Source organism: Manis javanica, chromosome 3, assembly GCF_040802235.1.
Source record: "Manis javanica isolate MJ-LG chromosome 3, MJ_LKY, whole genome shotgun sequence".
Lineage (NCBI taxonomy): Eukaryota > Metazoa > Chordata > Mammalia > Pholidota > Manidae > Manis > Manis javanica.
In genome coordinates, this window is record NC_133158.1 from 57,472,061 (window position 1) to 57,488,103 (window position 16,043).

The following is a 16,043-nucleotide window of genomic DNA, read 5'->3' on the forward strand; positions in this document are numbered from 1 at the left end:
CCTCCCTGGCACCAAGGGAACTTCTAAGAGAAGGACACTGATGAGTCTCAGTTAACCTGGTTTCAGGTTATTAGGCACCTTTTGTGTGGAAGGCAGCAGAGCACTGTGGATAAATAACACTCTGTCCTTACAAAAAGCGGACAAGGCGAAAAGGGCTCCTCTTCTGACAAACCAAAGAGGCCTCATGCAACATGAGGCAGTAACCAAGGACTTGAGATGACAGCCAGACTGGGTAGTCTTTACACTCGGGAAGAAGCAATGTCTACGTTCTTTCAACTCTGACATGCATTTGATTGTCACTCCTCTCAATGTCCGGGCTTTGCTTGTCACTCTAGTGAGAGGTGTACTTTCCCCAGAGCGCCTTCTCTAATTCTCTCTACCCCAGGCCTGGCTGGTTCCTCCTTCTCTGTATATCACATGGCAGGCACCTCACTGTCCCCCATGTCCACTGCTGCATCTGGATCCCTCTCTATACTCTGAACTCCGGAGGGCAGGGACTGGGTGCTTATCTCTGCATCTCTGGTGCCTGGCACACAACTTGTGCTTAAGGAGCAACCAAGGACAGAGCCTTATTCATCCACAGTGCCATGCTGCCTTTCACCCAAAAGGTGCCTAATAAATGCTGTGCTTCGTCCTCCCCTGGTTCCTCTCTGTGCCTGCTTCTATACCCTCCATCTCCATCTTTCTTTCTCTCAGGCTTCCACCTGAACTCTAATTGTGGCCAATTTCAATATTAACTTTCTAATGTCAATATTAGATCTAAAGGCCTGGCTAATGGGCTACTTTTGAAGAGCAGAAATTTGTAACACTTACCATTGCTAAATTAGCTCCATTAAAGATCACTAATAATTAGCACTTTAAACATGCGGGTAACACCTCTCTAAGCCCAGCTAATGAGCATACTGTTTCTGTTTATTCTTCACAAGATTTCATATTAGCTGGAGTTGAGACCTCAGCTGCAACACACACAGACTCACTCACTCTCCTGGTCTTCCTGCCCACCCAGAAAAGTTGACATCATTCAGTGTACTCTAGACACAAGAAAATGCCACTTCAGACGTGATTGTATCTGCCTATCACTTTTAAAAAACTGATTCTTTGCTAACCAGCCAGGCTATTTAAAGTGCTTATACCTCCTGGATGGTCCTGATGGTAGTAGATTTATTGTCTTTTTGTTTCATTGAGCATTACTCTTGGATGGGTCCTCAAAGTAACACAGAACATAAGCCAGTGATGAATTAGTCACTGATGAATATGAATCAACTGTTGAGCATTTGCTTTAATAATATATTTACAGAGAGCTCCAGAAGTACTCAGAGGCAGAAGGTGGGTGCTATGGAAGTTCAGACATCTAAAAGCCTCGCTCCTCAGGACGTTCACTCTCAGTCCCTGCCCTTTTCCTCAGTATGCCTATCAATAGCTTTTTAGTTTTAATTAATTTCAATTTAATCAGGGCAAAATTACTAGTTAAATATGAAATCGTGGCTTTGAAAAGCCAGCTTAGGCCTTTGTTGTTATGGAAGGCACTCTGGCAGGACTCCAAACATGAAATGGCCCAGCACCTCCCAGTGCCTCTCCCCTCTCCCCACCCAGTTCCCCAGGGCCTGAAATTCAGGTGTGGGTAGCAGTAAAGCAGCAAGGGCTGACTTCAGAGCTCAGAGCAGGAGACCCCCATGGGCAGTTCCTAGAGCACGAGCAGGTTCACCCCAGCCCAGAGCTTCTCCCTGCTCCCACCTCCACACTTCCCCATTCCACAGCTATGCCATTCCTCCCCAGGCTCACAACCATGCTCATTGGTGGAAGCAATGCCACAGGGACATACAGGGCACAGACTGAACACAGACCCACCACAGACTTGGTAAACAAATGGAGCCAAATAATAACCAGGTTTGAACAACTGCAAGTGCAGCCTGACAGGTGAGAGGGGCCACAACCAGAGGTCATGTTACTGAACAAACATCAGCAAAGTAGAGCACCTTCTCCCACTACAGGAACATGCATGCTGCTGTCCTTGGTCCTGAGCTAGTTGTGCAATTGCTGCTTGGAGTGGCTGCTATCCAGCCTGTCCTAGGATATGAGAAAAAGGCAGAAATGAAAGAGATGTTAAGATATATCAGGGAAATAAACAACTATGAAGTGTTAAAGGGACATAGACATGGAGAAATTTCTGGAGAGAATAAAAAGGCTTTTTGGTATTTTCTTCAAATAATTTAAGTAAACAAGGAGGAAAGGTCTGGCACATCATACACTTACACACACACAAACTGTATACACATATGCACACACGTTCCAATGGAAATAAGACAGCATGAACTTATGTCCCTCAATGCTATGTTTAGGCTTCTGGATAAACTGGATGACCATATCTGAGGTCAACTGGTTGGCCATGGAAAAATTCTTTGAGTTTTAAGCAATTAAAAAATCTCTCCTTAAGTGATTATCCTTGGGTATCTAAAGACTGTCCAATTCAGATCAACAAATATTTACTGAGCACCTAGGCAAAGTTCTAGTCACTGTGGGTACAATGATAAAAAATGTAGAGTTCCTGAACTTAATGGACTTTCAGTTTAGAGGGCAAATCAGACACATCAACATGTAATTTTAATAGCATGTATGAAATACAATGATAGAGGTACATATAAGGGACAAATATTCAGAAAATCCCGAAGGGATAACAAAACTTGAGCTCTAAGAAAATGTCTAAAAAGTGAAGGAGAAGTAACTAGAGAATAGGCAAAAGGTTACAGGATCCTCAGCAAGGTCCTGGACTGGACAGGACAGTGATGAATACAAAGGGCTCTCTGGTGGGTGTAGGGAAACAGAGATGAGTAGTTAAGACATGGTGGGGTTTTCCCCCATGACCTAAACCCTCTCCAGAGTAATAGGGATGAGTTAATGCTTGCCAGAGATAAGCAACAAGGCTCTCCCTGTGGAACTAGCATAACCAGGAGCTAGCATAAGCTAGGAAATGATGAAAATCAGGAAAGTGTGACTCTCAATGCCTGCTATTTCTTTAGAAAGAAGCATGACAACATCAAAGGCTAAATGGGAAACCAGGATGATCTGAATATCTCATGAAGCTAGAAACTTTCTCCAGAATTATGAAAAACAAGAAGGAGCTGGTGGGGGGCTGTCTGCAAAGGGTTGCCTAGGTAACCCTCATTTGCTCACCAGCAGACATACTAAGCTGCACATTTCAGGAGTCCCTGGTAAACTGAAGGTGGCTTCCTTTTCCTGCTTCAAAAATGTGTGGTGGCGGAGAAAGACAAGTATCAAATGATTTCACTCATCTGTGGAGTATAAGAACAAAGCAAAAACTGAAGGAACAAAACAGCAGCAGACTCACAGAACCCAAGAATGGACTAACAGTTACCAAAGGGAAAGGGACTAGGGAGGATCGGTGGGAAGGGAGGGATAAGGGGAAAAAGGGGCATTACGATTAGCACACATAATGTAGGGGGTGGACACGGGGAAGGCAGTATAGCACAGAGAAGAGAAGACATGTAGTGATTCTATAGCATCTTACTATGCCGATAGACAGTGACTGTAATGGGGTACATGGTGGGGACTTTATAAGGGGGGGGAATCTAGTAACCACAGTGTTGTTCATGTAAATGTATATTAATGATATCAAAAATTAATAAATAACAAATTAAAAAATAAATGGGTGGAGGATCTGAACAGACATCTCTCCAAAGAAGAAATTCAAATGGCCAACAGGCACATGAAAAGATGCTCCACATCACTAATTATCAGGGAAATGCAAATTAAAACCACAGTGAGATATCAGATCACACTAGTTAGAATAACCAACATCAAAAGACTAGAAATAACAAATGCTGGCAAGGATGTGGAGAAAGGGAACCCTTCTACACTGCTGGTGGGAATGTAAACTAGTTCAACCATTGTGGAAAGCAGTATGGAGGTTCCTCAAAAAACTCAAAATAGAAATACCATTTGACCGGCAATTCCTCTCCTAGGAATTTACCAGAAGAAAACAACTTCTCAGATTCAAAAAGACATATGCACCACTATGTTTATCACAGCACTATTTACAATAGCCAAGATATGGAAGCAACCTAAGTGTCCATCAGTAGATGAATGGATAAAGAAGAGGTGGTACATATACACAATGGAATACTATTCAGCCATAAGAAACAAACAAATCCTACCATTTGCAACAAGATGGATGGAGCTAGAAGGTATTGTGCTCAGTGAAAGAAGTCAGGCAGAGAAAGACAAATACCAAATGATTTCCCTCATTTGTGGAGTATAACAACAAAGCAAAACTGAAGGAACAAAATAGCAGCAGGCACACAGACTCCAAGAAGGGACTAGTGGTTACCAAAGGCGGAGAGGGGAGGAAGGGAGATGGGGATTGTGGGGTATGATTAGTGCACATGGTGTGTGGGGGGGATTACTGGGAAGACAGTGTAGCACAGAGAAGACAAGTAGGGACTCTTGTGGCACTTACTACAGTGATGAACGGTGACTGCAATGGGGTATGAGGAGGTACTCAATAATAAGGGTGAATGTAGTAACCATATTGTTTTTCTTGTGAAACCTTCATAAGAGTGTATATCAATGATAGCTTAAAAATATATATATATATAAAATGTGTGGTGAGGGAGGGCCATGAACCTCATGAGACTTCACCCTGATTGCTACATGTATGTCCATATGTGCCCATTTTTCTGAGAAGATGATCTCTGTAATTCTAGTTCTAACCAGATTTTTAAAGGGATTGATGGTTGAGAACCACTGGTCTAAGCAAAGTCAAAATGAGGCCCTATAATCTGTCTACAAGTTGTCTCTTGACCACTAGATCCTATCACTCAGCATCTGCCTCACTCATAGCTCACTTTCTAAAACTCACGGTTTAGCTGGGACCAATACTGTGGGTGAGCTGGCAAAGAAAGTAACCAAGGAGAAATTATTTAGATTCCTTAGTTTGAATAAAAGGAAGCTGAGGCAGATGGTAGTAAGTGAAGGCTATGTATGGGACCCTATGCTCTAAGGATAAGTTTAGTCAGAGGTGGTTCTTTCTCATTACCAGAAGAAGTGAGGTTAAACACAAGGTGAGTTTTATAGATGCATAGGCAGTGCCTTTCCTAGAAGACTTCCTAACTGAAGCTTCCCCTGGCCTCTAACCCCAACTTGCTGCAGGGATGACAGCTTGGACCCAAGACCCCTCCTGGATCCATGAACCAGAAAAGGGGGTCTGCAAACTTATTCAATAAGATCCCTTGGAGACTGGATTATGGCAGGATAAGAAGGGGATTCTCAAATGTTCCTTGTCAGGCAGCCATGGCAGGGCATACCTGGCCACTATTTGCTCATCAAGCCATCTTCTGCATGAGATAGTGAGCTTCCCCTTTGAGGCAGCTCACATCCCTGAGTAAAGTACAGGCTTTGGCTTCAGACAGAACAAAGTCTGACTGTTAGCTCCAGCACTTATTAACTGTGTGCCCTTGGGCAACCTACTTAACCTCTCTGGGTCTCTGTTCCTCATTGGAAATAAAGAATACCTGCTTCTCAAGCTATGGTAATGATTACAGGAGAAAATTTATTTGGCAGCACCAGACACATAGCTGATGCTGAGTAAACAACACTCCTGCCCTCTTCCCTGTTCACTCTGACAGAATTAGCATGGGGCCTAGTACATTGCAGATACTCAGTAGTAAGTGTTAATTATGTGAATGAATGAATGAATGAGTGAGCAAATGAATGGAATAAATTCAGAACACAGCAGCTAAAAACTGCCTCCCCACCTTCCCACTACACACCTGTAAGCCATTCTGTTCACACTCCATACTTCCTCTAGATTTTTCTTGTTTCTCTTCCTTACCCAATCTGGGCTGCTTGATGGGCACTCCAGCCTCTCCTGTTCCCCTAGCCCGGTTGCCTAGATGCCAAGCAAAGCCTCCCAAAAGGACACCTGCTTCTGACCAAGCTGATTAACCACTTCCCCTTCCTCTCGTGTCTAGAGGGCTTTGGTCATGGGGATTCCTCCCATACTAATCTCTACGTGCAGGAGCCTAGAGCTGGCCAGCCTCATTCCTTCTTCCCCAGCACTTCTACTCCACTGCCCTTATGAGGCTGGGTTCCAGACAGAGATGTCCAGGCCCAGGTGGTGTTTCTGAGAAGTACCCCTACTAAAAATAGGCCCACTGTCTGAGATGAGGTAGCACCAATATCTACCTGCAGACAAAGCCTGCAAAGCCCCATGAAAAGCCCTACCTGCCCACAGAGGGAAAGAGTAAGAGGCCTGAAGAGAGTCCATGCTCTGTGGGTCTTTTCCTTGATTGATCTTGAGCTGTTAGGCCATTGTGAGTAGGGAGTTCACAGAGGAAGAAAGGGTGGGAGGCCACAGAGCTGGGTGTGGAGTCACAGGGCAATGTAACCCCAGGTGAGCTAGGCCCTCAACTCTACCTGCCACATAGAATAAATGACCCGGAACTGCTAAAATTTTACGTTCCATGCTCTCTGAAACTATTTTATCATTAATTCTCCCATACTTGGAATTTTTTCCAGTAATTTGAGCAGAATACCTCCAGAAGGCTGGGAAACCCGGTCCACTTTGCTCTTTCCCAGCTCCTTGAAGAGGAGCCCTTGCCATGAGTGGGGAGCCAGGAGGCTGCCTTGTTGGTAGATGGATGTGCACATGTACTCAGAACACAGATTATATCCTAAAGATTAGAATAATGTTAAGGCAAAGAGTAAGATGCTTATTATGGCTTTATACTATTGAAAAATTATATGAAACCTAACTGTTCAACCATGGTGATGGTAAGATAATCCATGGTCTATCCACCTTGTGTAGCCATTAAATATGACATTGTACAAGAATAATTAATGCCATGAGAAGTTTCATGGTATATTGTTTAGTGGGAAAAAACCTTATCCCAATTGTATACACACTGACATGTGTGTGTATAAAAGTCACATACATACGTATACACAGTGGTCGTCTCTGGAAAATGGGACTATGGCTGATGTTGTTAATGCTTAATGCTTTTTTCTGCCCAATTTTTCTTACTTATTTTTGAAACAAAATTCCCTGCTTTGTACATTACATTAACCTCTTATTACAGGATCTTTGTATCATACTAATGCATTAAAAAGTTTAATAATTAGGTTATTGTTATGATACCATCTGCAAACAGCATTTCAAAGGCAAACTTATTTAAAGTTTAGGACAACTGTGTAACCAGCTGTTCACTGTGTGATGTGATTCCATGGCAAATAAAAAGTGGCTACCACTCATCACACATAAAGTAATCTTATGACTAAAAGAACTGAAATCCAAGTAAGCTATAAAAAGAAATACATTTTTCATTGAATGTCATTTAGAGATTTTCCATGTATGCAAATAGCGTTTGTCTCAGGAATGCAAGACATTAAAAGAGATTCAAGTAAAATAAAATCAACATGCTTTGTATTAAAAACTAAATTTTATAGCAGATATCTGTGAAATGAAACACAAAGTTCCTACTATGTACCAAAGGGATTTTTAGACTTCATTTGGAGGAATAAGTGGATGAAAGTAATTAAAGATTTTTTGGGAAAAAAAGATGAAAAATGGGTTGGGCTTACCCTACTAGATATTAAACTATATATTTTTAAACTACAATTATTAAGAGGTGGAATAGACACAAGAATTAACATACAAATGAATGGAACCTGATTCATAGACCTAATACAAATCTGGCATATTTAAGAACCTATTATATGATAAGGAAAGAATCTAAAACAATGGGGAAAATATGAATTATTCAATAAATGGCATTGGGGAAAATGGACTATTTGGAAAAGAAAAATCAAGTTAATTCTCATAACTTCATACCATACACCAAAATAAATTTTAGACAGATTAGAAACCCAAATCTTAAAAAAGTGACATGTTAAAAAAGACCTTAGGAGAAATGATGGCTGAGTATTTAACTGATCCCTGAATGAGAAAAAGCTCTCCAGGCACGAAAGCATTGAAAGAAATCAGAGAGGAAAATACTGATGGTTTTGTCTACAGAAAAATTTAAAGTATCCATCAGAGTATAAACAAAATTTAGAATGTAAATGACAAACTGGGAAACATATTTACAACTCATCTGACAGGTAAAGGATTAATATCATTCCCTATCTAAAAAACAGACAAAAATATAAATATACATTTCAAAAAAGGAAGAGAAATGGCTAGTGAACATAAGAAAAAGCAGCCAATCTAATAAGTAACCAAGAAAATGTAAACTAAACAATGAGATGTTTTAAAAGCCATTAAATTTCCAAAGTTTTGAAAAGGCACTGATCCTCAGTGCTGACAAGAGTTCAGTGTTAGCCCTCCCTGCTCATGTCCCTGCCAGTGCAGCTAAAATTGCTGTAACCTTTCCAGAAAGCAATTTGCTAATATGAATCATGAATAATAATGCCATGCATAGCCAATGATCCAGAAATTCCCTTTCTGGCTGCCTACCCTTAAGGAACTAAGTAAAAATGAGGACAAATATTTGAGGACAAGGGGTTTTGAGCAGCACTTTTTATTGTGATCCCAAACTGCAAATAGCCTAAATGTCCAACAAAAGGGGACCAGTTAGATAAACTTGAGACTTCCATTTGGAGGAACTAGTGAAACACCAATCAGCCATTAAAACTTTTCTTTTTGAGTAATTTATAATTTCTTGAAAGAATTCTCAAAATACACAAAGGAAAAATGAGGAGATTAATGATACTTATACTATATATGTTAGGTTGGATCATATGAAATTGCTGCAACTCAGCTGTTTTTTAACCTTCAGAAATAACAATTTGGTATGATCCCAAATACAGACATATTTCTGAGTTATGGGTATATTTCATTTTCTTCTTTTACTTTTATACAGTTTTTAAACTTTCTATAATGAACATGTATTAAAAATTTTAAGTTGTATAACTGAAGACCATATGAAGAAATACCCAAAATTCAATCTATATTAAACACCTTTCTCTTGTCTAGATTTAAAATCCTCTGCCTCTTTGATCTCTTACCTACATGCTCTTCATCTTTGCTTTTCTTTAGTTATTTGCATGTTCTGTAATCTGCTCTTTGGGGTTAATCTACAGAATAACCATCAGGGACCTTAAAAAAGGTTTTGACCTGGGCTGTCAATGTCAGTTTCCCTTCCTGCAGGAAGTCTTCTCAGAATAGGCACAAGGTCATAAGATTTATATTGCCTAGAAGCGGCCAGTAGATGTACCACAGTTAGTAGAAGTACCACAGAAAGGGAAAGCAGACAGCCTCCTCTCCAGGAATCCCCCCTGACTTGTGTTACTACCAGTCCTCTGGATCTGGGACTGAGGTCCCTGCCCATGTCCTGTGGTGTGGGCTTGCAGATAACAGGTAAAGGCCCACGCAATCTAGAAAGGGCAGCTCGCAGCTTCCCTCCAACAGCACGCTGGTGAGAATTAATCCCAGTTACCCTCAGCCTGAAATCTTATGTGTTATATATGCTTGCTATACATACTGTCTGTTGGAATCTTCATCCACATAATGAGGATTCATACCTCTTGGTGCTATGTTCCTTCCAGCTCTTCTTGCCTGTGCCACTCATGGAGCAACTGGGGCCCCATGGTAGCAGAAAGAACATCATACTTGGAGTCAGGTAATCTGTGCTCAACTCATATCACCTTAGCAACTTTAGGGAGCCTCCTCATCCTCTCTGACCTCAATTTCTTTAAGTGAACAGTTCAAGTGGGGATAAAGGAAATTCAAGGTAAATTAGTTGCCAAACTGCAAAGCTCTACACAAAAGTAAGGTATTAGCTGTGATGTCTGTATTGTAGCCTTTTTGTGGAAACAAATACAAGTTTTATGTCCTTTGGATCTTAAAGCACGCCTGCATTTTTAGGCTTCAGCTGAAGGTCCCCCACTACCACCAACCTCAGGAGAGAGGCAGACCCCTGTATTGGTGACCATGATCAGAAAAAGTGGGACATCCCATGCCTACCTATATTACTCTGGGGTCTGGGGTCTGAGGACATGAATGTGCTGATTATAACCCTGAACTCTTAGCAGGTGTTACTTTGTAAGGCAAGTATGGGGCTAGATGCCGGATATCTGTGTGGCTATGTTTCCATTTCCATTTGGGGAACACAGGGAACATGGTTCCCAATATGGGGAGAGGTCTGAATAACCAAAGGCACTTCCCTGAGCTCCTACATGTATAACTGTGTCAGCACACCCACCAGGACCCGCAGAAAAACCAAACCTGAGAAGACACTCAGTTCTTCATGAAATGCCAATCACACTGCAGTCCTGCTACCTCTTCCAGCTCTTTCTCTTCTGACAACTGCATGCATGCTTGCCCCCTTATAATGCATTAAAAAATGGACTGCCATCCCAGGAATGAGGCCAGAGCTGCCACCCCTCACATCTTCACCAGCCCTCAGAGTAAAGCACCACTTCCTCTCATCTCCTTCTCCCACTATCTCATCCAGAAAGAACTCCTAAAAGTGCTCAGTGGCTTTACAAACAGCCCATGACAGTGAGTTGAGCAGAGACAACCACCCTCCTTCTCCTCAGGGCACTGAGCTATGACAAAACGCACCCTTTACTAGAGGGCCCCACATATGCCAGAGCCTTGTGGAATGCCAGAGAGGAAGTCCTCACAGAGCTGCCAGTCCCTCCCTTACAGGCAGGAGACTGAGCTCCAGTGAGGAGAAGGCCCTCAAGGCCAGGTGATGAGTCTAGAAACCCAATCTTCATCAGGCATTCTCTGCTCCATACCACAGGCTCCATACCATGTGAAGAGTACCCCCACTGTAGAAGCATTCATATCAAAATACAAGATGGGAGACCATAGTTTAGAGCTTTACCAACCAACAGAGTAGCCACTAGCTAGATGAGATTATTTAAATTTCAATTAATTAAATAAAATAAAAAATTCAGTTCCTCAGTCACATTAGTCACACTGGAGTAGCTAATGGCTATCATACTAGAGAATACAGAGAGAGAATATTTCCAACATTTTTCAGATAAGTTCTATCAACAGCGCTAATCATTTAGACGGATAGATAGTCCCTGAGGACAGGGTCTGTGTCAAGTGCTCTCTTAGAACGTACTGGCAATGTTTGCACATCCCATAATGAATGACTGAGTGAAAGAACAGCCCAGGATACAACCAGAGAGGGGCTCAGTCAGTAACACAAAACACAAAACACAGTCCACAAAACACAGTGCTGCCATGCAGGGAAGCCACAGAGATGGCTGTCCTCCGTCTAAGCACAGGAACCTAGAGAAGAAACAAGCGGCTTCCCTCTCCTCACCCTTTTTTCAAAAAGCATGATTATTAATTTTGGAAGCCTCATGAATTTTCCAATGGGAACAAAACCTCTTGGTTTCTAACTACCCAGCCTCATGTAGATGCCTCTGAGCCTCAGTCACTTTGGGAGTTGGCTATGCCAGAAGGCCAAGAAGCCTAAATAAGGGAAATCCTCAGGTTCCCTAATGGGAAAAAATCTTCAGAAAACTGGGAGACTGGATGTTTTTGAGAGGTAATTTGAAAACTTGTATATGTATTTACTTTGTATGTCTTATCATATCACCTTCTATCAGGCCAACAAGAAGCTGAATGGTCATACCAGAAAGCAGGCTGACACGCAACAGCAAGAAGCCCACAGTCCGATGCATGGTAAGGCAAGAAGTTATTTAAAAGACTGGGTCAAGAAAAAAGCTGCTTTGCAAACAGGTTTGACTTGTTCTGCTCTATTCAAAATTCTGCAATAATAACCTGATTAAGAAAATTTCTGCCAATCAAAAATGAGTTTTAGAAATTTCTGGGTGCAAAGTCTGCAATAAAGACATCCTCTTTATGGTAAGGATCATTCATTAAAATGAGACCAAAGGGGAGAGAAATGAGCTTTTTCCAGAGGCCAGAAAAAGACCAGGTTCCTTGGATATTTACAACACCTGAAGTTCTAACTGTACATGAGAAACGAAAAAGAACTTCTCTGAGCTCTACTGTCTCTGTTAAGAGTAATGATACAATTAATGTTTAGAGCTAATAAGACACTCAATGAACATCTGATTTTTCTATAGCTACTAGTGTAAAATAATTTATATTGCTATTTCATTTTTAATACAATTTTTCTTATAATAATACAGTTCTCTCTTGCTTTGGAATGCCATGCCCCATTTTTCACATGGAGAATTCATCAATATCCAACTCAAAAAAATTTTACTTAACATTAGTGTTCCTCAGTTTTCCCATCTGCAAAATATAAGTAACACCAAACTCATAAGACTATAGTAAGAGTTAACAGAGATTGTGTACACCCCATGTGACCAGTGGATAGCAGGTGTCAAGTAAGTGCTAGGTGGTGGAATGAATGAATAAATTAATGAAGTGTCTGGAAGGTGGGATGCATTTGTCATTGGGCTTCAGCTGTACAAACCTAGAAGCAGCCAAATTACAGAAACCATTCACAATTTAAGATACAATTCATCCACATACTGTCAGCTCCTGAAACTATAGACACAATAACTGGAAGGAACTAAGCTGCCTCCAGAGAGCATGCTTTGCAAATTCAGACTACTACAAAGGTGAGGACATTATAGTTCCCATGGAACGAAAAAATTCTCTTTAACTTTAAAATTTTATGATTCTGTGCCTGGGCAAATGAGAAGAGTAGTCAACAATCTGATTATTCCAGCTTTGGGGTTCTAGGACTAAAATCATTCCATCAAAATCCATATGCAGATTTGGAAGTACAGACCATCCAACGGGGGCCCAGGCAGGTGAAGAGCAACTGAGTCATAGTTGTTGTCTCTTTCAATGCTAATATTATTTCTGATATGGGAAAGAACACTAGACTAGGAATTTGAATATCTGAGTTCCCCCTGTGGCTTTTTCAAAGTCTCTTTTTCTTTCTGGCCTTCATTTTCAAAACCTATAAAATGAATAAACCAGACAAGATGATGACTGAGGCTGTCTCCTCCCCAGCTGTTCCATTCCTTGATCCTGTTTGCTGAAGAAGAGATCATAACTACAAGAAGTTAAAGAAGGTGGCAGTCCAGAGAGGAAATGAGAACCTCAGGGGTGAGAATCATGCTGGGGAAATACCATATTTAATTAATTTCAAATGAATCATTAGTTAGTGTACCATTAAGAAAGAAAAAATTGTTGCAATTAACTACACACCGTATAGTAAAAGATTCATCCTGATACAGAGATTTCAAAACAGGGGTGGGAGCATGTCTCAAAATCAATGAAATATGGAAACTAGCTGGATACTTGTTATATTCTAGGCACTGAGCTAAGTGTTTTATACACATTTGCATTTAACCCTAAAACAAGCCTGTGCAATACAAATATGTGAAAGATCAGCATTTTACAGAGGAGAAAATTGGGGTACAAATAGTTTACATGATTTACTTAAGGTCATCTAATTAGTTGGTAGAAGAGGTGAGATTTAAACCTACAACTATTTCACTCCAAACTCCATTTTCTTAACCCTTTACCCTTTGAAGAAAGGCTGGAGCATTTGATACAAAGTGAAAATGAGTTGTCTGATAGAGATAGGACTGAAACACTAAAGCTGTCAGAATCCATTAAGGAATTTATTAGGATGAAATACTTTGAACAGGAAGGAACCTTAAAGATAATGTGGTACTAGCACACACTTTGCAGTAAAAAAAATTAAAGCCCAGAGGAATTGTGTCATTTGCCCAAGGTCACACAGCCAGTTAGTGCAAAAGCTAGGATTCTAGAACTTTGCCAGGTAATTAGATCAAGCTCACAAATCTATAGTTTCACAAATCTGTCCACTCTTCAAGTTCTAGGCATTTTCCCACCTGTAATCAATGATTTCTTAGTGATTTCCCTGTGATTACATAGGCATGTGACTTCAGTGCTCCAGGATGCAATTCCTTCAGGCCTGAGATACAGAGCCATTCTCAAAGTAGTATGGGAAGGCAGACACTACCCAGGCTTATGCTTAATTGGGCTTGGTTCTAATTCTCCTAGCTCTAGAAACCCAGTATGCTTAATTTCTCTGTGCCTTGTAGATTCATATGTAAAATTAGGCTAATAACACCAACCTCATCCAGAAACAATGTATTTAAAGTCCCCATGATACATAGTAGGTAGACAATCAATGATAGTTATTATGGCTATAACTGTTTAAGTAGCTTAGTACTTTTATTATCCCCTCCCCTTTCTTGGCCATCAGTTCTTATATGGATAATCTATTTTGCATTTCCAATTTGAAGCACATTGTGTTCACTGGAGACCTTGGAAGCAAGATAGCAGGACTATATCATTGCCTTTTCTATCTATCTTATCTCTACCTTTACAACACAACAGCTTCCCCAAGCAGAAAACCAAAACTCTTTTCTGTCATTCCTGTTCACAAGCTCGCCTCCTGCTGGCTTTAATCCAGTTAGGTGCCCTTCCTTTACATTTTTGTATAGGCCTTTAAAAATTAAGCTTCATGAGGAAGTCCCTTCCCTTTCATAACTCATCTGCCTTCTTAAAATGAAGTCCAACCTCTTTCCAAGGTATGGGCAGCCCCCGAGACTTCATAGCCACTTGAAGTTTAAGGTCAAAGCAATTTATGTTCAACCTTTCAATCATTGGAGGTTGAGTACCAGTATAGGTAAAGCCCCTTGCTACTTCTTTCAGGATCTTTGTGTTTCTAGCTACACACAAGTTAGAAGACAATGTGTGATAATTATATTGCTGGCTGCCTAGAGAAAGGGTAGGCCCTCAAACTGGGAAGTAGAAAGTAACAAAGAAGCTGAGTAGCCAGGATGTGGGCTGACTTAATAGTCCTACTTTCCATTTTAAAGACACCCAACTGTTGGGAAGGCAGGAACCCAGCCCCACAGTTAGCCCCATCTGTGGGAAGTCCCCTGGGGAGACCAGCAGGCATAACCAGGGCACGGCCACCCCCTGGTGACAGCCTACTTCACAAAACAAACTTTGTAAATCAGACACCACCAGAGCCGGGGTTTCAGCTCCTGCCTTTGCAAGCCCAGCCTGGTTGGTGTTTTGTTCTTGCTGCTTATGTGGGACTTTGCCATAGATATTTGCTACCATTGATTACAGGTTACTTCCTAGGTGCAGGCTCCCTAAGAACCTGACATATGTTATTTAATTCTTATAAGTATCCTACGAGTATTATTATTTTCCACATTTTATGGGTGAAAAACTAAAGGTTAGAGAACAGAGCTGGGAAGGGATGAAGTCAGGATTTGAACTCACGTCTATTTCATTTCAAATCCTGTGCATATAACCTCACACTATTATGAATCTGTCTCATCTAGTTCCTGAGTCACCTGAGCCAAGGCACATCCAGAGCTTGTGTTCTCTAGGGTTAGGGCCTAGCCGTCTTTGGTACAGCCCCAGACACAGAATTTGATGTGCCTGGGATGACCCCCCAGCCCCTCAGTTTCTATGGGGTCACAGGCAGCCAGACTGCTGAGCTTCTGTCTCGGGTTCCTGTTGAGCACCACAGTTAGTACCCTGTCACTGGGGTGCTCTGAAACCCTACCTGACTGGTTAGGGCCATACCCATCCCTTGTCATGCCCCTCCCCTGGCACAGAATAGAGGGTAGTATGCTTTACACCTTCTGCCCCCACATCACTGTCTGGGGGCCTCCAGGAATGAACTGACCACAGACTCACTTGACCGTGAGTGTCTCCTACCACTTGAAGATCCGGGTGACACCCTTCTCCCAGGACTGCCCAAATCTTCTTCTCCCTCCCTGGATGGCTATGCTAGCCTGAAGGAAATTTGCTTTTGTAATGTCCCCACTGGATCTCATGTATTTCACTGCGTGTGCCTCTTCCAGGCCAGCCCAGCAGCCCCTGAGCTCTCAGACATTCTGCCCTTTCGAAAGTGCCAACGCCAGTCTTGTTTTGAGGAGGAAAGTCAGTTTTCTTCATGAAAGCAAGCGACTAAAACAACCCATAAAAGACTGTCTGAAGCACTTCAGACAACAATTGGCTAAATTAAAATGAAAAGTCCCATGAAACTCTCCACCCCACTGACTGTCAATGACATGGTAAT

The 16,043-nt window shown here is 41.6% G+C and overlaps 1 protein-coding gene across 20 annotated transcripts in view; it reads right to left on the reverse strand.

Moving 5' to 3' along the window:
• KALRN (kalirin RhoGEF kinase) overlaps window positions 1-16,043 on the reverse strand; it is a 654,582-nt gene that overhangs the window by 484,159 nt on the left and 154,380 nt on the right. The gene's annotated exons all lie outside the window — the stretch shown is intronic.